Raw genomic sequence first — 20,472 nt, 5'->3', positions numbered from 1 at the left:
GTATTGTTGTGTTATCCACAAAAGGTACATGGTTTTTGATTCCATGATTTATGTTCATCTTTAACAACATGGTTATATTCGAAATGAACATTCGATGATCAAAATTGGTTATACCTTTCGTTGATGTCTCTGGTGTAAGTATGGTGATGAGATCTTGCCTCAGCTCTTTTTCTCTAACGGTTACAGGCCATGGGATGATGGGGATGTGTTCCCATCATTCTCTTTCCTCGATGATTTTGACGACATCTCAGAAGACTCTAACACCTTCGAGCATTCTCCTTCGATGTATCTCAAGCCTGCAAATTGAGGTCTTTGCACAACCTCCAATGGTTGAGTGATGCCTTGGTTATTAACATCAAGTTCTTCTTCCTCCTTGTGCCTCATCCTAGTAAGGAGTATCATGTTTGTCCCTGTAATTGGGATCTCCAAATCTCCAACAAAATTCATACTATGTGAAGATGAAACCGAAAGGAATCAACATCTTTATGTCCTCTGTTGATTTAGAAAGAACTGATGAGGGCTTCTCATCATCTATTGTTGGTGGTTCTCTAGTTCTCTCGATGCATTCCCCAACTTCTTTTCTGTCATACCCAAGTCCTGTTCCACAGGGTAATTCTTCTACTTTGATGGGGTTGATAATGCCTTGGCCATTAACGCCCAAGCCTTTTCCTTCATACCCCATTCTCTTCAACAGTTTGGAGTGAATTCTTGTGGTATGATTTTCAAAAACAGCAAAATCATCATCGAGACACATACATGAATTCAAAGAACTACTTTTCACCTCACATGGGTCATGCTATAGCTTTTTGAAGGCCTCATCCTTTGCTAATAGTTATCTTAGCAAACTGTGTTTCTCCTCTATTTGCTTATGTAGAAGCATCTTCAATTCAACATTCTCTGTTTGAAGATTTTATTTGTTGTGCTTCAGTTATTCCAGGCCTCCTCCGTGCCTTGCAACTAAAGCTCCAATCACTCTTTGTCCTCTGTCTCTTTTTGTAGAGTTTCATACATTATTTCCACCCTTTTGGAAATTTTGAGCATGGTCTCATACATTTCTTTTTCATCCTTTGTTGCTGCATGTTCCATTGTTCATGGGTGAAATTCACATCCATGCAAAGACCGCTCTGATACCATTTGATCTAGGTCGGGGTGTGACAAAGGACCCTTCTAAGACCTTTTACTTTTGTGATGTGTTAAATTGCATTTTTTAAAAGAACATAAATGAATACATCTGCACGTTGTAAAGAAGAGGAACATGAAATTCATCAACACATGAAAACATAAGCCATTGATAACAGAGTTCGTCCAGGAGGGACTACGTCCCCGGGCCCCAATATCAAGATGGTGTAGGCTGCTACATTAAGCATTGTCAATAGTGATGATGTATGTAAGAGGTGATGTTGTTATCATACAAGGAAAATGCCCTCATGCAGCAGTGACTCCAAGAGATGTTCCATTACAGGAACTCTCAGTCAAAAGGACTCCTATCAATATGACACAAACTCATGCATGATGATCATGAGCATCCCACCAACATGGCATAAAAGGGATCTCAATGCAAACATATATGGGGACACATGAGTATCCCATCAACATACAATAAAGGGTTCTTGAAAAAAACATGATGAATCATGACAACAAGTACATCACACAGATGATTCTGCATCACATCAAGTAGGAATCATGGAAACAAGTAAGAAAAAAGATCCCTCATAGAACATCAAACAGGGATCAGTGCAACGTAGTGCATTCCAAAAAGAAGTATATGAACACACTACATATAACTCACATCCGTGGTCCATCTAAAGAAGAGGATGTCAAGTTGCTAAAGTTGTTTGTGCCATCAATCTCGCTGCGTCGAATCTCATGGAAATAGTGCTTGCACATGAATGCTGACACCTGCACTCCACTTAGAAAAGTGGCCGAAAAATGAAATAAGTGAATGGAAAATTTGAACACACCATTAGATTTGTGGTGTCGAATAGTGCAAAATCAACTGTCAAATTTCTAAATTCTGAGGAAGTGAAAATAGGGGGCTCAAGGAATCTTTCATATTCCCCCTAGATTCCTCAAAGATTCCCTCCTCTGGGCCCCTTGCAAATCAGCTGCTCAGATCAGGAAAATGTCTACACTATCAGGTTCGTGTAACTGAGAGGTGTAAAATCGACATACATTTTGTCCAATTTGGACACTGCAAAAGTTTCACCCTCCTGGAAATTTCGCTTAGTCATGGTTCTACCTGCAATAAATTAATTAAAAAAATATCATGCTGTGATTTTCATGCCCTCTCCTGGTTCCTCCATGCTTCTCTACATAATGGGGTTCCCTTTCTCTGTTCTCAAATCCACCTCCGTTCTCCCTCATGCAAATTAGAGCATAAGGCTTAAGTATAATTTCGCTCAGTGAAGTTTACAAGAGCCACAATTGCCTTGTTGGTTAGGTGAAGCACTAGAGGAGTATAGTTTGGGGGATCAATTCCTCACTCCCACCATAATGGGCATTTTTATAACTGGTACATTTTTTATTATTTGCAAATGAATGTTAAGTTTGTATTGCAACCAGCATTAATCAGAACTATAGGTTGGTGTAATATTTATGGCACTTGTTTGTTGGATTATGTCGCCATATGGGGTCGTCGATGGGGGCCAGCCGACGTGGTCTGGGCGGGTTCGATTCACACCGGCCTCTCATTAATCGTATGGCATATAGTTTTATTTAGAAGGAGAGGCATGGGTTGGTGGGGGTGGTGGCCCACCACCTCCTTCGTATATATTTTTAAAATTTTTAATATAATAAGAAGGCCTTTTTTGAAAATTTCAAAAATGGCGAAAGGAGTCAAATTAAATAGGCTAGAAATTCACCCGAAATCTTGGCCAAGTGGCCAGAATCCAGTGGCCGGATTTTGTCCAAATCGCTGCCTCCTTAAGCCAGCCCAGTCAGCAAAAGTCAACCAAACTTTGACTACCTTTATCTTCCTCATCCCGACTCAGATTGATGAACTGTTCACACCCCTGTGATCAGGATGATGAGATCTACGCTATGGCCCTACTTTGAAAGCATTTTGATCATTTTGATTTTCGAGCTTCCATAAGCCCTCTTTGTCCTGTGTGTGTCCCTGGAGCCACCTAGATCACTTTTTTTATTTATGTTGCAGGTAAGCTTGATTGGTTTTGCATGTGATGTATGGCGATGGGTTGAGGTCTTCAATGCCGATGCAATGGGGTTTGTTCAACTTGGTGGGTTCATCAATGACTCTCTCGTAGGAGTTCATTCTTACTAACTATTAACTCTATGTTTTTTAACACCTTCACACCATTGGAAGTCTGTGCTATTTTGTGTTTTTACGCTTAGGTACATTTATGTTCTTTTATGTTTTTATGATTAGGAAAGTGTGTGTTCTTATGTGTTTTTACGTTTAGTGTTTATAGTAATTTATTGAGCTGAATGCTTTTGCTCTTCTGTGTTTTTATGCTTAGGGTGCATTTTGTTTTTATGCTTAGAGAAGTCAGTGTTCTTGTGCACTTTTATGCTTAGTGTTTGTTAGAATTCTGTAATTTTTCTAGGTTGAGGAAGAAAATTATGAAGGTAACCACAAACCACTTTTAAAGTTGGGATCTAGCCATTTCAGCTTTAGATAGGGCTCTCTCAGTATGATTTAATTTGTGTTTCAACATCTTAGGCTAGATATCAAAGTTCAATCTGGATCTTTCAAAATTTTGCTTGAAAGATGCTGGAAAAGTCCATTTGGCATGGAGTCATAAAATTTTGGGTAGTCAATTACAAATTAAATGAGTAGTTGTAATAGGGTACGCTAGGAAAACTCTTGGATCTTAATATATTTATGGTGTGGCTGAGATGAAAAAGTAGATGATCAATTAATTATAAAGTATATTTAGATGGATTTTATAATTAATCTCATGAGGAACACATTAATACTATTTAAAACAAGCTAGATAAATTTACATGTAAGTAAATTCAACTCTTAATCTTCTTGCAACAATCAGGAGGGAAATCCATATGGAAACTGAGAAAAAAGAACAATTTAACATGAGAGAAGCATCACCATTTGTTTGACAAGAGAATCCTAGAACAAAATGGCCTCTGTATTTCTAAAAATTGATTACCTTGAGTACAAGCCACAACCTACATCAAGGTAGAGTTGTTTTCTTCATACATAATCCAACCCTTACTGAGCCTTATTACAAAATATTTATAGACTCTGTCTTGAATAAATTAAGATTTCAAATAAAACTCATTACAAAATAATATCTACTAAAAACATGTAGATATTTCAAAAATAGTACTTAGTAATAGAAAATATGGACAAATTATGCTTTTTTGTTAAATATTTGAAGGAAATATATTGCTCACTGTAGCTATTTTTCTATCACTTTTATTTGTCTTATTACCAAAATTGTAGGTTTTATGTTTGTGCCTATTCGACCAACTCCAATTATTGGTCTCGTCTCTCTTCATGTGGGATAGAAAAATTTACCATATTTTTGAATCTTTCATCTACCCCTCTGTATGCCTCAAAAGTTGGTTTATTAAAAAAAAATGATGAATTTCATGCTGAATAAGAAAATCATGTTGTAGGCCCTCCATGAAAGCTTGTCCATTGATAGTTCCTTTTCTCTTTCCAAATTTCGATGCATCTGCAACTATGTTTCATATTTGATCCTGATAACTTTCTAATGGATTCAATTTTCCATTATAATTTCTTAGAGTTGGAAGTACTTGCCCCTGCAACAAATAATGTTTTTTGTTGTCTTATTTAATACTCTTTTTACTTCCATTACTGTCTCTATCATGTCTTGAATATTGATCCCTTCAAGCTCATCTCTAGTCTTGGACTTTAACATCCTTATAATTTTATGTGCTTCTATTGGTCTATTCTCAATATCAACTTCTGTGTTTTGAATTACTGCTTTAACTCTTTGTACCAACTCTTCTTGTTCAAAACTAATTCGTATAGATGGCCACAATTTTGTAAAATTTGCATTGATATTGTGCCAAATGTTGCATTTGGCTTCTGCGAACATCTGAATTATGTGGGATTGGTCCTCATACTTTTGAATCTGTTCTATTAGTTTGAAATTATTTTGTACCTATGCCATCTATGCATTGTCTGATTTGATATTTTTCTCCTCCATCTTGGTGAGTTATGTTGTTAACTTCTCTATTTCCTTATTTGTTAATGATAATTATCCTAAATATTGAGGTAGCTTGTGTGACAAATATGAAGTTGATAATTGTGTTGTTTTTTGTGCTTCCTTTTGTGTTGATGTATGTGTTGTTGATGTACTTGTTGCTTCTAATTACTCCTTTTCCTTCAACAATGTTTCCATGTCCTGTTCCATTTTCTAGACTTCAACATTCTATTCCACTATTTTTTTTCCATAGGAAAAAGCGATAACCTTTTATTTAAAAATGAAAAGTTACACAAAGAATATGCATTGAAGCATTTCCAGAAGTTGCCCATTGGGTTCGTGTGCTTTCACAAACAATGCAACGTAGCGAGGCTACCGTGCATTTAGAAAGAATGGGAAAAAAAAAGAAAAAAGAAAGGAGGAAGGGACAGAAAAACTGATTCCTGGGGGTGAGTAGAGGACTCACACCTCATGTTTTTCTCCCCTTCTTCTTTTCAACCTTGCGCCATTCTCCTTGGGTGGGCTTGATCGAAGCTAGGACTAACTGTGTTTCTGCTTTTTGTGGATCTGTATCCTTGTCTGAGTCTGAAGTGTCTGAGGTGTGATGCCATTTGATCCCTCCCATACTCAGATCCTCACTTGTCTTCTCTGCATGATTTGAATGGAGTTGTGAAACCTTATTGGCTAATATGTTTTCCTTTTGAGCCTCCTTTCCTTGGGTATGCTCGGTATTCTCTGTGGGGGTAATTTCCTCCTCTGCTTCTGATTCATCGTCCTCTGAGTCAGGAGGGGGGAATTGCCACCCTTTCCTCTGCTTCCCTCTCTGCTTCTTTTTACTGTGAGCTTTCTTGGCTTCTGGCATGTATTTTGCAAGTGTCCTGTCAGCCTACAGTTCCTGCATCTGAAAGCAGTGTTTTCGTAGTCTAGTCCTTGCAGCCAGTTTGGTTGCTTGTATACCAGCCTTATGCTTTCCGGCAGTCCTTTACTTAGATCTACTTCCACACAGATGCATGCAAAAGTGTAGATCCTCTCATCAGTCCTTTCCAGATATGTTTTGATGTATTTCCCTATGCTGTTCCCAATTCCTTCCAAGGCTCGTACACTCCAAAAGTGAAGAGGAAGGTTATATAGGGGGACCCAGACCGACATTTTGGAGACAGTCATTTTGTTTGGATCGAAATCTGGAAACCATGGGGTCATAAAAAGACCTGATGTTCCCCAAAACCAAGGCCCTGTACTGATGATTGTATCTCTGACTTCCGTGGATGCGAATCTAACAATGAAAAACCCCTTGGAGCATAGATGTATATCACATTCCATGGTCCAATTGGTGAAGATCCAGTGAAATAGATCCATTGGATTTGGCCAAAAACTGTTAAATCAGCATATTAGGGCCTGTGTTTCATATGACTTGACGAATCTTCAAGTCCTGTACAATCAAAGTTTAGGGCTGGGGTTTGCCCTAGCTGATCTACTATGTATGGCCTAGGTGTATATCCACCTTGCTCTGGAGGGGACCCTTGGTCTCTGTTACCCTGTAAGATGTTTTTTTAAGAGGAGCCTCCCTTGGCTTGAGGCTGAGCTGCTGTCTTTTTCCCCTCATCTCCTCCTAAGGAGCTTGGACCCTGGGGTAGAGCACCTCCTCTTAGCCTAAAGTTTAAGGCAATGGTTGTTTCTGGGCTAATATCATAGTTTCTCAGGGTTCTGCTGTCCTGAAGGGACCGCCTACCACTGACCAAATGTTGGATCTGAACAGGGTATCCCATCAATGCCCATATTTGTTGTTTCAACTGCATAATGGTGCTTTCTGCATGTACCCATACTAGACTGGTTCTCCCCACAGGGGGTTTTATAAAAATCTGAAAACAAATTGATGTTACCTGTTGCCTGGGTTCTGGCTGTGATCTTGATCTGCCTAACCCGGTATCATGCATATATCCCTTCTGTTGTTGATCTGCCTTAGAGGTCAGGTCCGTGTGCTCTGGCTGTGAGCGAGCTTCTGAATCTGACCATAAATAGGGTTGTTCTTCCATTTGCAGGTCTGGATCTATGAGCCCAAGGCTCGATCTATGCTCATTGCCACGGATCTGTGGGTATATTGCCCGATCAGGGCTCAATGGCGGATGTTTGAGCATATGGATGTCAAGAACAGCAACGATATAATTCAGATCTGTGCTTTGATATGCAAAAAACCGGATTATTTCTTCATACCTGTGGTAGGATCTGCACTTTTTCGTCCTGAGGGATCCGTGTTTGCTACAGACAGAGTCCTCACAAAGTGTGATCTCGAAGACATTTGCAGTTGTCTTCTCCGCCTGATGCAACATCGTTTTCAATAGATCTGGCCAATAACGCAGATCTTTTCTTCTTGTAAGCCCTGTCTTCGCAGGAATGATGCCTTGAAGTCTGTGTGCTCTGGCCTCGTCAGCGATCAAGTTTCCCTCCTGCCACACGACCATTGCAGAGGTCTGGAAACTCAGATCTGGGCTGATCTCTTGGCTGATCTCCTTAACGGCTGTCGTCCGGTTCATGCAGCTGACAGAGTCGGTTTGGCGGGGGTCGATAGGGAAGGCTGAATCAGCTAAGCCACTACCAACCGATCTACCAATCCCCTTTCCGTCACGGCTTCCAGCTATCATAAGACCATATTCATTGCTGGGCCGCTTGGCCGCAGAGGCAAGGGCCGCAGCTGCAGATCTGTTCCTGTAGGTTTCATGGCCTACAGAATCAAAAAACGGAGAAACGTCGGCCCACGCAGTCTGATCGCCAGCCAGAAATGAGGTTAAGCAGTTGGCTTCTTGCTCGGCCATGGCTTTACCGGTCGCTCTTCTCCCTTTGCAAGTAGTCAAGCCCATTCTATTCCACTATTATTTTGAATAGATTTTCTTTCTCCATCTCCAGACTGGTCACTTCCTTGGCCTGAGGATGTTCCATAGTTGGGAGCTTAAGTTGTTTCCTACAGGCCTGAATATCTAAATTTTTGTTCTTAATTATCTCCTCGGCTGCCATGACATCACTGGGATCATATTTTAGTTTGATAATTAACTAAAGTTTTAATCCTGGTGTCTTTGGCCAAAGAATACATTCTTTCAATCTTCAACTGTGAGTGCATATTATTAAAGATGTTTGCAACTTAGAAGCATCCATGGGTGAGCTGGTCAGTATTGAGTAAATCATCTCACCTACTTACTTACCTTAATTGATTTGATCGATTGTATGAACATTCTTGGTATCAAAAAATAATATCGAGGCATTATAATATTGAGCAAGTTTGGGGGCTGGCACTGTAGGTTCCTGAAAGGATATAGAACTTCCCTTTTCCGAGTAAAATGTAGATAGAAATTTCTATTGTGTGGTAGCAATTTTCTTCCAAAATTATGAATATGTTGAAGATTATAAAACTTCATTCTTCAACTTGATCTCCCTATACCTTGTAAAAATACTTTTTTTTTATGGAATGTGAGAGGTACAAGAGATGGAAGACTGAGATGTTTCCTAAACATATGTAAATGGAATGGTAGGGATGCTTGTCAAAACCATGGTACTTTCTCTGGTGAATCTTTTTATTCTTAGGATTCTTCTTCAATAGTTATTATTTGGGGACCACATTTACTATCAGATTTAGTAGTAGTCTTTGGATCCTTCTTTCTTCTCTTGAGCACAACAAAATCTGCAGCTTGATTTTCTGAATCTGTAGGGGACATACTTTCCCTTGGAATCTTGATTTCTTTGTCTTTCGGGATAGGACTTTGTAGAGATGATTGACTGACTAACTGTTCTTTTTCCTCCTACAAAGTGTTTTCTTTCCATTTCTCTTGATTAGCAGATTTCTCTATCTCTGGCCTAGGTGTATGTGCATATGGAGTGCTCTTCTATTCTACCCTCAGCTTTGAAATTATCCCTAGAGGATCATAAGATCACGTGAACCTTGGTTTGAATTTCATCTGCTTTAATATTCCTTCCACTTCCTTTGCTACTACTTTGGTATCTACAATATAGGTCCCTACATTTGCCTTTAATTTAAACTATGCTTTATTCTTGTTTGAGATAAAGTGTGATTCATCCATATTCAACATCTATCTAGATTATTCCAAGGAAAAGACTCTCACTGGCACAAACTTTGGTAATCTACACGAAGGAATTTCACACCCATAGATTCTTATTTTTGTATACTTATGGTATAAATACTAGTCTCCAACTTTTGACTGCTCTAAAAGATATAAAACTTTTTGGATCTCTGGTGAAATTCTTGGTAGGTGTTAGGTAGGGGTTCCCTAGGTCTAAGCTTTGTCTAAGTCATGTAAAGTCTCCACATTTTGAGAAGTGGAGCATGGTTCGCATAGATTTATAAGAGTCAAAGGGGGTTTAGGGCAAAGCCCCTTAATTTTTAAAGGGATGAGATAAGCTTGACTATTTTGAGCTCCGCCCATGGTTAGTGTACCATGGTATTGTAAGTGAAAAAATATATATGAAGAGTCATCTTAATAAGTCAAAGGCCTATTATCTTACAATTTTCATTGTGAAATTGGTATATCTTTCTTTATTTAGGTGAAGGGGAAGGTTCCTGTAATAGTGTGCATGGAGAGCTTGGTAATTCTGCAACTATGTGTGTGGGCCCCTCCAACTGCATGCTTAGGTCAGAAATATTGAATCTATAAAGATTTGAGATAATAAAGAAGAATTTGGAATGGATCTGTGTATTTTTATATGTTCGTGTAGCTTCTCTATTTGTGCAAAATTAGGATTCGCTTTTGTATATTTCTTTTGTAATTGCATTGCAAAGATCCAAATATTGTTTTATATAACGAATAATGCATGTTAGATTAGTTAGGCACAACTCGCAATCTGTTAAGTAGGAAAACACTCTATGAATGTAGCAATAAGTTTAATGGTTCCAAAGGTTGAATTAAGCCCTAAATTGAAAGAAGCCCTACAACCACACTGCATAACTTCTCTAGATACAGAAACTTGGTCCTAGCATCCCCCAATATTTCCTCGGGTGAGACTACAGTCTGCACTACATGGATCATTGCCGAAAGGGTCGGTAGTATAGGCTTTTGTTGGTTAGTGAAACCTAACTCTGAACCTTGGTATAAACCCCTGAAGCCAACAAATGGTTCCATTTCTAGAACCATGACCTAGCTGAGGGATGTGTGAAGTGGTGACCGACTAGAAAAGAGATCCAAGATTGGGTAGATTTGAAGTTGCATGAATTTGCAGTACAGGAAAATAGAAATCCATGACAGTCGACAGAAAGGTAATTATAGAGGTATATCTATAAATAACAACAAGATATAATTTTCACATCATTCGCTAACAAGCTACACGAGGGACTTTCAAAACTAGCTACAAATGAGCCCTGTTGGAAACACGATGATATTACTGTGTGGAACCCAGAGCTGATTAAGCGACTTAAGAAGACAGAAAATAAGGTCATAAGAGTTGTTGACTACTGGATTGATAGTATTCTTAGAGGATTTATTATTGAATTCATGATTGATACATATGTATCTTACAGTGAAGCTAAGCGCTGATTTTTAAAAGGTCCACAAGGTAAGTATCTGAATTATTTAAAGCTCTGGATTAATATGTTATTATGTGAAAAGGGTGTACTTCCTATGAATTGATGTTTAAAACAAGCCAGATTGGATCTACGTGAAGTAGAAAAAGGTTCATAATAGATGGTGATAAATTCACTAAATGTGAGTACAATCCATTATTGGGTGAATCAGAAAGTGAAGAAGAAGTGAGTAACCCTAACACGCCTAGAGGTGTGTCGCAATTAGAAAATAAAAGCAGTTCAGGGATTCTAAATGTACCCAATCCACCTCCACCTCTGCCTCCACCTCATACACTACACCTACACCTCCACCTCCACCTCCGCCTCCACCTCAACCTCATACACTACACCTACACCTCCACCTCCACCTCCACCATTTAACATCATTAAAGAAGTGAAGATTCCTATTTTAAAGGGTCGAGGATTAGAGGATCCTGATCAATTTTGGTTTGTCATAGAAGTTGTGTGGAAATCATAGCATATCAATCTCAAAGATAGGAAGAAATTGCAGCTTGTCACAGCGGTGCAAGATAGAGCATTGTCATGGTATATCAAGTACAATACAACTCACCCAATGACTTCGCTAGCTAAGACAACGTTAGGGGAATTTTGAGGTTTGAAATGGGCCTCCTAAGGAAATTATAAAATACTAGTGGAAATAATAAAATAAGATTAGATTGCATCATCAAATTTTAGAGGGAAAAAATAAAAAACTATTTTTTCAACTCATATTTTCAAATTATCTCTCTATCGAATTACTGAAATTTCGAGCAGGAACACTCATTGGATGCAGAATTTGATTCCTCATCCAAGGAGTACAAATGTTGCATACTTTTGATGGACCCTACTATACAAAAAATGAGAAATACATGAAATATGTGATTGCAATCATGTTTTTTTCATGTATCTCTCATTTTTCGTGTAGCAGGGTCTAAGCATGCAACATGGGCACTCCTTGGATGAGGAATTAAATTTTGCATCCAAGGAGTACTACCACTCGAAATTTGAGTAAAATATTTGGGAGATAAGTTGAAAATACAAGTTGAAAAAATATTTTATTATTTTTTAATATTTTTACTTTTTTACCCAAAAATGGTGAATCATCCCCCATGGTTGACATCATCATCTTCAATCCTATTTGTTCCTATAAAGTTTATTTTTGTTGTATGTTTCTCTTAGGATGCCCATTTTAGACCTAAAAAATTCTCTAATGAGAACGCACTAAACGCGGAGTTCAAGAAGCCCAAGTCGCAGTCACAGTGCATTAAAAAAATAAAAGAAATTAAGAAATCAGTCAATGAGAATAACTGGGATGTAGATCAGAGGTTAAAATGCTTGCTATAACAAGTCAATTTCTAGATCTACGATGAGTAGCACAAATAGTGGTATATAGCTACGCTATTGCCACATCTCAAATTACCATTATCGTAGCAAAATATTGGGATGCAGGCAGAAGCATTAGAAATCCCAATGATGTTAGAAGCTTCGCCGGTACAAGATACTCACATAGTGGTTCAGAAGACATAGTCCCAATTAGCAAGCTTGGATATAGAGCTGCAAGATTTGAAGAAATTAAAGGATATTCGGTTTGAGATGCACTGAGAAGTTTGGTGTACAAAGTGTAAAATGGAAGGTCACTATAAGGACCAGTTCCTATTTATCGTGATTATGTGGTTTCAAGAGGTCCCAATCCTTTGAAGGAGGAGAATCTTGGTGGGTCAAGTACCAAATTGAGTGTCTAGTGTAGTATTTGCTGAGTTGCAAGCCAATACTCGACTGATCATTGTTATTTGTTACAGAAATATGTGCGGTTACTAAAGGAATTATTTTGTAACTTTTGTTAATTAGTAGGAAATGACGAGAGGGATTGTCACAACTATGATTTTATGATAGATCTAACTTCGACATATAGGATCCAAGCTGAAGGAAGTGCACAAGAATATCTTGGTTCACTCGTGGCCCATAGAGGATTTCAAGATCGAGGACATGCTCAAGGAGGGGGCGTTAGACTTGGTCAGGGTCAGATCATATGCTATAACCATGGAGAGGTTGGACATTTTGCATGAGATTGTCAAAACCTCACTCACCGTTCCTGTCAATATTGTAGATAGTTTGACCATGTGATAGAGGATTGCCCTATTTTAATGGTTAAGATGAAGGAAAAGAATTCTAAGCAGTCTTCGTAGAATTTACAAATGATGAGATCTGAACCGCGTGAGGATATCCAAGTGTTAATATAGTGACACGAAGTGGTGTGGATATAGGAGAAGATAAAGCAGAGGGTAAAAATCTTGTGGTAAGTGCATGGGTTAGGAAGGTAGCATAGAAGAGTACTACGTTCACTATGTGGCGGGAGAAATAAACCTTCATGGAAGCAAACAAGAGTTTCATGGACCGAGGAGCTTCAACATCAAGGAAATAGATGCAATTAATTCCACGAAAGAATAATTCTGAAGTCACTAGTGTGATTGATCATTTTGATCCAACAGTTCTGAAATCATTTATGTAGACATGTATGATGTTGCTCATAAATTAGAAATCAGTAGAAGGATTGCAAGAGCTCATTAATAACTACGCTGGAAAAGAAAATCTACAGCTTGAACCAAGCAGTAAACAAGGTAAACAAAAATAAGAAAAGAATTGGCCAAGAGATGCGATTAAATATGTAGGTCGGTGAATTTGAAATGGATCAGGTGATTCATGACTTGGGATCTGATGCAAAAGTATTATCGAAGAAAACTTGGGAGCGAATGGGGCAACCCAAGTTTCAATGATCATCGATTCAGCTACGCATGGCCAATCAATAGAAAATTACTTTGACGAGTCAATTGCATGGAGCTGCTATGGATATTGAAGTAGGAAGCGTAGTAGCAGACTTTGAATTTATTGATATTGTGGATGACAAAAATCTGTATCTAGCGTTACTTGGAATTAATTGGGCTTTTGATATGGATGTGATAATTAATTATAAGAGGAGTATGGTGTTTGAAAAGAATAGTGCCAGGGTCTTTGTTCCTTTAGATCCATCTGAAGGAGTGCGATATACAAATCTCATCTACAAAGAATATGGTGATGAAGATGTTGTATACATCTATAAGTTAACTGCACAGATGAGTAATAGATCAACCCCACTTGAGATGGGAGGATAAGATGGGAGAAGGATAGTTCATGTCATTCTCACTCGGATGAAGAATTAGAGAACTGGTACAACCAGTTGCATGATGTTTCTACTTTGTGATGTAATAGATTGACAAAATCTCTTCACTACATATCAACCGAGTTACGTAATTTTACATATTATGATGGGATAGGTGATGTCAATGTATTTCTTTATAATTTTGAAAGGGACGCAACGGAAGAAAAATGATTCCCAAGCCTTGGATATAGCTTTGAGGACTATGCCTGGGCGATGGTGGGGCACACATAAAGATAATATAGGAGATTGGAGGGAGTACCGTTGATTGATGAGGCTAAGTTTTGGTTATCAAAACACAAGGCTTGCCGAGAAATATAAGGGTAAGGATGATCCTCGAGAACGTTTGTCTCATTGGGCTAAAGCGTGGGGTGGAGAATGCTAATCAAAGTGGGTACACATATTTTATGACACTTTGGATGCAATACCAATGAATTCATATCTCGAAACAGAGCTCTGCCATGGCACCACTGATTAGTATGATATGTACGAAAGCTTCCTACTGAATTTTAGGTTCAAAGATGGGTTTCTGTGTATAGATGATGCACTTCAGGAGATCAAAGCAGCAAGTTTTCAAACGCCGAAAGAGCCTACGACTTGGGTACAACCTGACTGGAATGCGCAGTTACAACATGCTCTAGAATGATATAATATAACAACATAAGAAGGCAAGGAGAATATGCACAACATCAACATCCCTGAATTAGAAGGACAACACGAGGTTGCAGGACCAAATGTCGAGATACCTGACATATCGCAGCATGTTAGGATGAAGCAAGCCAATATAGGTTCAGAAGTGGAGCACAAATTTGCATGCATCGGTGACTATTGGGATGAAGATATGGTAGGAAAGGTTGTTGAATTATTGCATGAATACTAAGATCTATTTACAAAAAAGTCTTATAATATGAAAGGTATTGTAGGTGATCTGGGCGTAATGAGGATCACTTTGAAGCCCGATGCAAAGCTGGTACAACAACGACCGTATAGACTAAACCCAAAATACAAGGTAAATGTGAAGCAAGAGCTTGATAAGATGCTCACATCCATAACAATTGAACCTATGGAAGAATATGAATGGGTGAGCTCGATGGTATTACAGGAGAAGGATAATAAGGGAGACATAAGGATTTGTATTGATTTAAGAAAGTTGAATGATGCATGCGTACATGATCTGTTTCCAACACCATTCACTGATGAAGTTTTAGAGAACGTTGGAGGACAGGAAACCTACTCCTTCACAAATGGGTTTTCAGGGTACCATCAGATCAAGATTGCATCAGAGGATAGGAGTAAGACCGCTTTTTCCACTGACTGGGGATTGTTTTAGTATATAGTCATGTTGTTTGGGACGAAGAATGCACCTACAATATTCTCCAGGGTGGTTGTCATAGAGTTTAAGGAATTCATCCACCAATTCTTGGTGTTTTACTTCAATGATTGGACAATATTTGAACAAATAAAGAAGCATGTTTCGAGTCTGTGCTTGATGTTAGATAGCTACAGAAAATATCACATTTCATTGAATCTGAAGAAGTGCATTTTTTGTGAACCATATGGAATATTATTGGGACATGTTGTTTGCAAACAAGGGTTGATGGTGAACTGATCCAGGTGGATGATGGTGGCCACCCACCTATCCCACATGGACCCCCACAACTGTCTCTTTCATTTTCCTTAATTGTAGCACAATTTACTATTTTTAGCAGTTTTTCAGGTCTTAAACTTCGGGAGCTGTTTTGAGACCCTAAACGACATTTTTTGGAAATATGGGAGAAACATGGGTCCATGGAACGATGTTGCTCTTCCAAAAGTTATATTCATTGGATATATCTTTCTAACGATCTATTGTGCATGTCAAACAAATATCGTATGCCAAAGTTATGACCATGGGAAGTTGATGTACCAATTTACCCGAAACGGGGCCCACAATTTGGCGTTTCATCTCCTAGGGTTATGTTTTTTGGTGTTTATGGTTTTCCATTTTTCTCAACAATAAATAGGCCTTAGAGCCTCATTGTAACATAGTTCAAAGGCATGTAACTGCCACATCTCTTCTCAGAGATAAGCTACCATCGCCCTAGCTGGTTTATTTCCATTTCTGTTTGTAAGCATATTTCAGTATTTTACATTAACGAAATGATGTATTATTTCTGCTACATATCTGTATTTATGGATATCTCTGTAATTTGTTGTGTTCCTGTTTAAATTTGGATCACTGGTATCAGAGTAGTCTACTTTTTCTCTATTTTTCTTTGCATGTCCTCAACGAGGTCACGATAGAAGGAGTTAGGGCTTGAACTCCTCCAACCTTTGCAAGACCAGCCTCACAAATCTTGACAGCCTCCCATGGTGGCTGAAAATAAAGATGAGGGGGTAGGACATCCAATCAAAATCTTGCTCGAAGAAGCCCTTGAGTGACAAAGGAATGCAATGATGGATAGCTTTACCTGGATCCTTCAGCGGCTACCCAGAGGCGAAGCATCGGCTTCTAGCAACTACTCTGGAAACGCCACACCCTTTAAGGTGCATGTTAATTTTGAAATCCCCACCTTTGAGGGTCTAATAGATGTATATGTTGTAGATAAATGGTTAAATCTGCTAGAAGGGTATTTTTTTGTTCATGATTTTTTAGAGGAGAAAAGATTATTTTTTTTCTTCTCAAAGCAGCCCCCCATGTCAAGGACTAGTGGGAAACCTACTGCAAGCAGAAGGATGAAAGCACAGACTCACTATTTTCAGCCACACCCACTTGGAACTCATTCCAGGATGCCATGAAGGAGCAATACTACCCTGTCAAAGGCTATGAGGACAAATACATAAAGTGGACCACGCTGCGGCAGGGAAAGACCAAGATGTGCCAGAGTTCACAAACATTTTTCATACCCTTCACACGTAGTTGGGTATCAAGGACTCTAAGCTACATTTGGTACTCAAGTACTGCAGTTGCCTACATAGGTACATCCAAGAAGAGATGGAGTTCCTAAACATTTCCTCGCTCGACACGGTGTACCGATACACTGTCAAAATTGAGCAGAAGTTCAAATAGAAGAAGCGAGACTTTGGATTTGCGAATCCGAAGACTAAAGGACAAAGGCAAGGCAAGGTGAACCAAGACAACCCGTCCAAGCTACAAGACAAGAACAACACCATGAAGTTGAAGAAGGACACGGGAAAGTGGTGTGAGTTCCATAAGAGCCCCACTCATAAAACAAGTGAGTATCGGACCAAGCAGTTGCTCGTGGCAGAGTTGAAGGCTTCCAAATCAGATGCATGTTTTGACCCTGAGTCAAAACCTGACAAGGGGAATGGAAAAGGGATGGAGATCATTGATGCAGAGCCCAGCACCACTATTGCCACTGCCAAGATCTAGAAGAACAAGCCCAAAGATCTAGAGGAGGGGGAACATCTTTTCCACTCATAGATGTGGGTGAAGGGTTCGCTGCTACAATTCATTGCCGACAATCGCAGCCAAAAGAACCTCATTTTATCAGAGGTCATGAAGCAATTGAGCCTACCGACTACACCACATCTAGAACCATCTAGTATATGGTGGCTTCACCAAGTATGAGATCCCCACCTTCATTTGAGGTGGTTTTCGCCTATACAGAACAAGAATCATCAGATCCCTTTCCTTTATTAGGAGATTTAGATTTACAGTCCCTTCTGTAGTGCCCTTCCTTTTTGCATTTCCAGCACACCACCTTTATAGGTTTTCCTAGAGATTTAGATCTCCCTCTGGATTTAGATCTCCCACTTGATGACTTATTTTTGTTTCTGTTCTGGGACCGTCCTCGTATAGACAAGGCATCACCATTATGGCTCTCCATATTTTTCCATCTCATCTCCTCCGTCAGCCAGGATGAGACTATTTCATCAAAATGCAAGGCCGTGGCATTGCTACCTATTGCAATAACCAGATTATCCCACAAATCTGTTAGAGAACACAACAAATTGATGCACTTATCTTCATTTGAAATTTTAATATCAACAGATGCTAGTTGACTTACCATAGTATTAAATGCATTCAGATGCTCTGTCACCGAGTCTCCATCTTTCATCCTCAGGTTATATAGATTTTTTCGCATGAACAATTTATTCACTAGAGACTTAGATTGGTACAAAGTCCCTAACTTGTTGTCATGCGGAAAGAGTCGATTTTGCGGACAAAACCAACCTCCCTAGAAGCTTAAGGCTTTCTAGTGACAAACAAGACAATTAAGAGCAATCCTTCTCTAAATATGCATTTATCATATAACAAATAAAGTGTTTAGATCCTACCTGTAACCCAACGCTGTTGTAGTAGTCCAGCCTCGTCGATCCGGATGAGCTCCTCCTTCTCTTCGAAACCTGTATTCACTAACAATCAAACGATTAAATAGCACCTGAATATCTCATAAAATAAAACATATTTAACATACAGACCAAGGAGTATATGAAACAACTCATAAATAACAAATTGTTGAGAAGAATGGACTTATTTGTATTAATAGGAAACGAAAGAAACCATTACAACCTGAGCCTTCGTGTTGTACAAGTCCCTCCCAGGGTCCAGCAAGAGTTCTCCTTTACTTTGATCATCTCACCCACTTCCAAATGAAGAAAGAAAGGATGGGAATCTCTCCTCACAAGCTTCTACAAGGAAGTCCTAATTCCAGCAGCATCTACCCTTAGGAATGTTCAGCTTTCAACCTCCCCTCCCTCTGGCCCAATGCTTGTATTTATAGTGCTTTGGAGGAAGTTAATTAGGTCCACCATGAATGGGATAAGCCCCTCTTTCAATGGGATAGCTCCCCTCTTCATGGGATCAGTTCCTCTTTCTTTGGGGTGCATGAACCATCTGGAGGCACTCAATACACGTCAAACCATCTTCTAGAATGCTCTAGATTTGACCACAAGTAACTTTTTTAAGATGAAACTCACGCCTTTTGACCTTTACAGGGGTACGCACCCACCCCTTTACATACAGAGCGTACAAGTACGTAGTTATTGTGAACTTGGGTTGCGTACACGCAGGTAAGGCTAAGAGAAACTGCGTACCCAGAGATAATTGACTTTAAATGACTTTTCTCTCTTTCTTGGAGTTTGACATGAAGAGCAGAGGTATGAGACTTGCCAAGGAGGATAGTATGACAGTTGATGGAGCCATACTAACTGCAAATAGTCATGGTGACAAATTTTAGTGTAACAAATTTCCCCCTAAAGTGCGAAGCCTGTAGTAGATTAGGGTTTTATATCATCTAGGAAGGGTGAAGTACTTTATCATTTCAAGGATTATCTTGTGGAGAGCCCGGTCAGAACTTGCAAATATTCAACACAAAATACATATATAAGATCATATCATCACTGAGGTAGGCATTCCCATACTCAGATTGAAAACTTTAACTAACAATCTAACTACTGCTCTGATACAGGAATGATTTCGCAGTACATCATAATCATAGACTCATGTAGACACAGTATGGACACAGCCATCTGTTTATGATTAGTCTACTATATAATGAATACAAAACTCCTCGCAGCCTGGATGGTGGAAACTAGATCCAGGGTCTTCATTTCTACTTCCCGAATTTGTACGATTCTATCCATGCGAATAAATGAGTTGATGTTGAACATGGTAGAAACCACTTGATTACCAGTCGATGATGTAAATTGTTAACAAGTGTGAGAGAGACCACCAGTGATGTCAATGGTTCTCAAAGTACCCAGTACAATCCATGAGATGCGAATGAATGGGTTGATGTCGAACATATCACGGAATCCTTCGATCGAAAGTCAATGATGTAAACTGTCGTCAAAGGCGAGAAACCTGCCATTGATGCATGCAGACTTCAAGGTACTGATGATTTCTAAGTCATCTTTCTAGTTAATGTGCTGATGTCGATAGAAAGCAACCCGTTGCAGGCAAGCCCACAACATGAAATCATAGTTCAAGTTGAAGAAATGTTGCTGTAAGGACTGACTCAGGGATGGTCAAAATGGATGACAAGTATTTTGCATATGAATGGTTTATTTGCAGAGACCTCTTGAACACATAACGACACGACAGATGGCTTGGTGACGATTGACCCAAAGTTAATACCCGGAAACGGTTGAAGACTTTCAAAGTAGTTTGATCAACTTTTAGGCAAAGGATTTCCCAACCCAGGTGAATGAAAAGTGTCGTGTTCAAGAGTGGTGATAAGGTTTTTCTGTGACAAAGGATAACAAGTAGGCTCATTCTTCTCTCTTTTCCCCCACCATTTCTGGCAAGTACCTCTTTATTTTTTACAAGCTTGAGGAGGATAACATATGCTTGATTATAAGCTCATCCTTCGGATGAGTCCAACTTAGTTTAGATTCGGACCCTAAGAAGGAGTGGTCCGTTCCTGTCTGTAATCGAACAGGTCCTTCACTATGAAATTTTAACGAGTCCAGTATAGGAGAAACTCGGTGTTTTTCAATTTTTAGAGAGTCTGAAAAAACTAAAGAAGACTCCAGGGTTGAACGTTTTCATAAATTTGTGTCTCCCAAGCCCGAAAAAGTATAAAATAATACTTGAGAGAAACGCTTGATCTTGCGACCAAGGA

The sequence above is a fragment of the Pinus tabuliformis genome, chromosome 3_2 (genome assembly GCF_031772625.1).
Source record: "Pinus tabuliformis cultivar Carrire ecotype Pingquan chromosome 3_2, CPIR1, whole genome shotgun sequence".
In the NCBI taxonomy this organism is placed as follows: Eukaryota; Viridiplantae; Streptophyta; class Pinopsida; order Pinales; family Pinaceae; genus Pinus; species Pinus tabuliformis.
Note: the sequence above shows the minus strand (reverse complement) of the source record.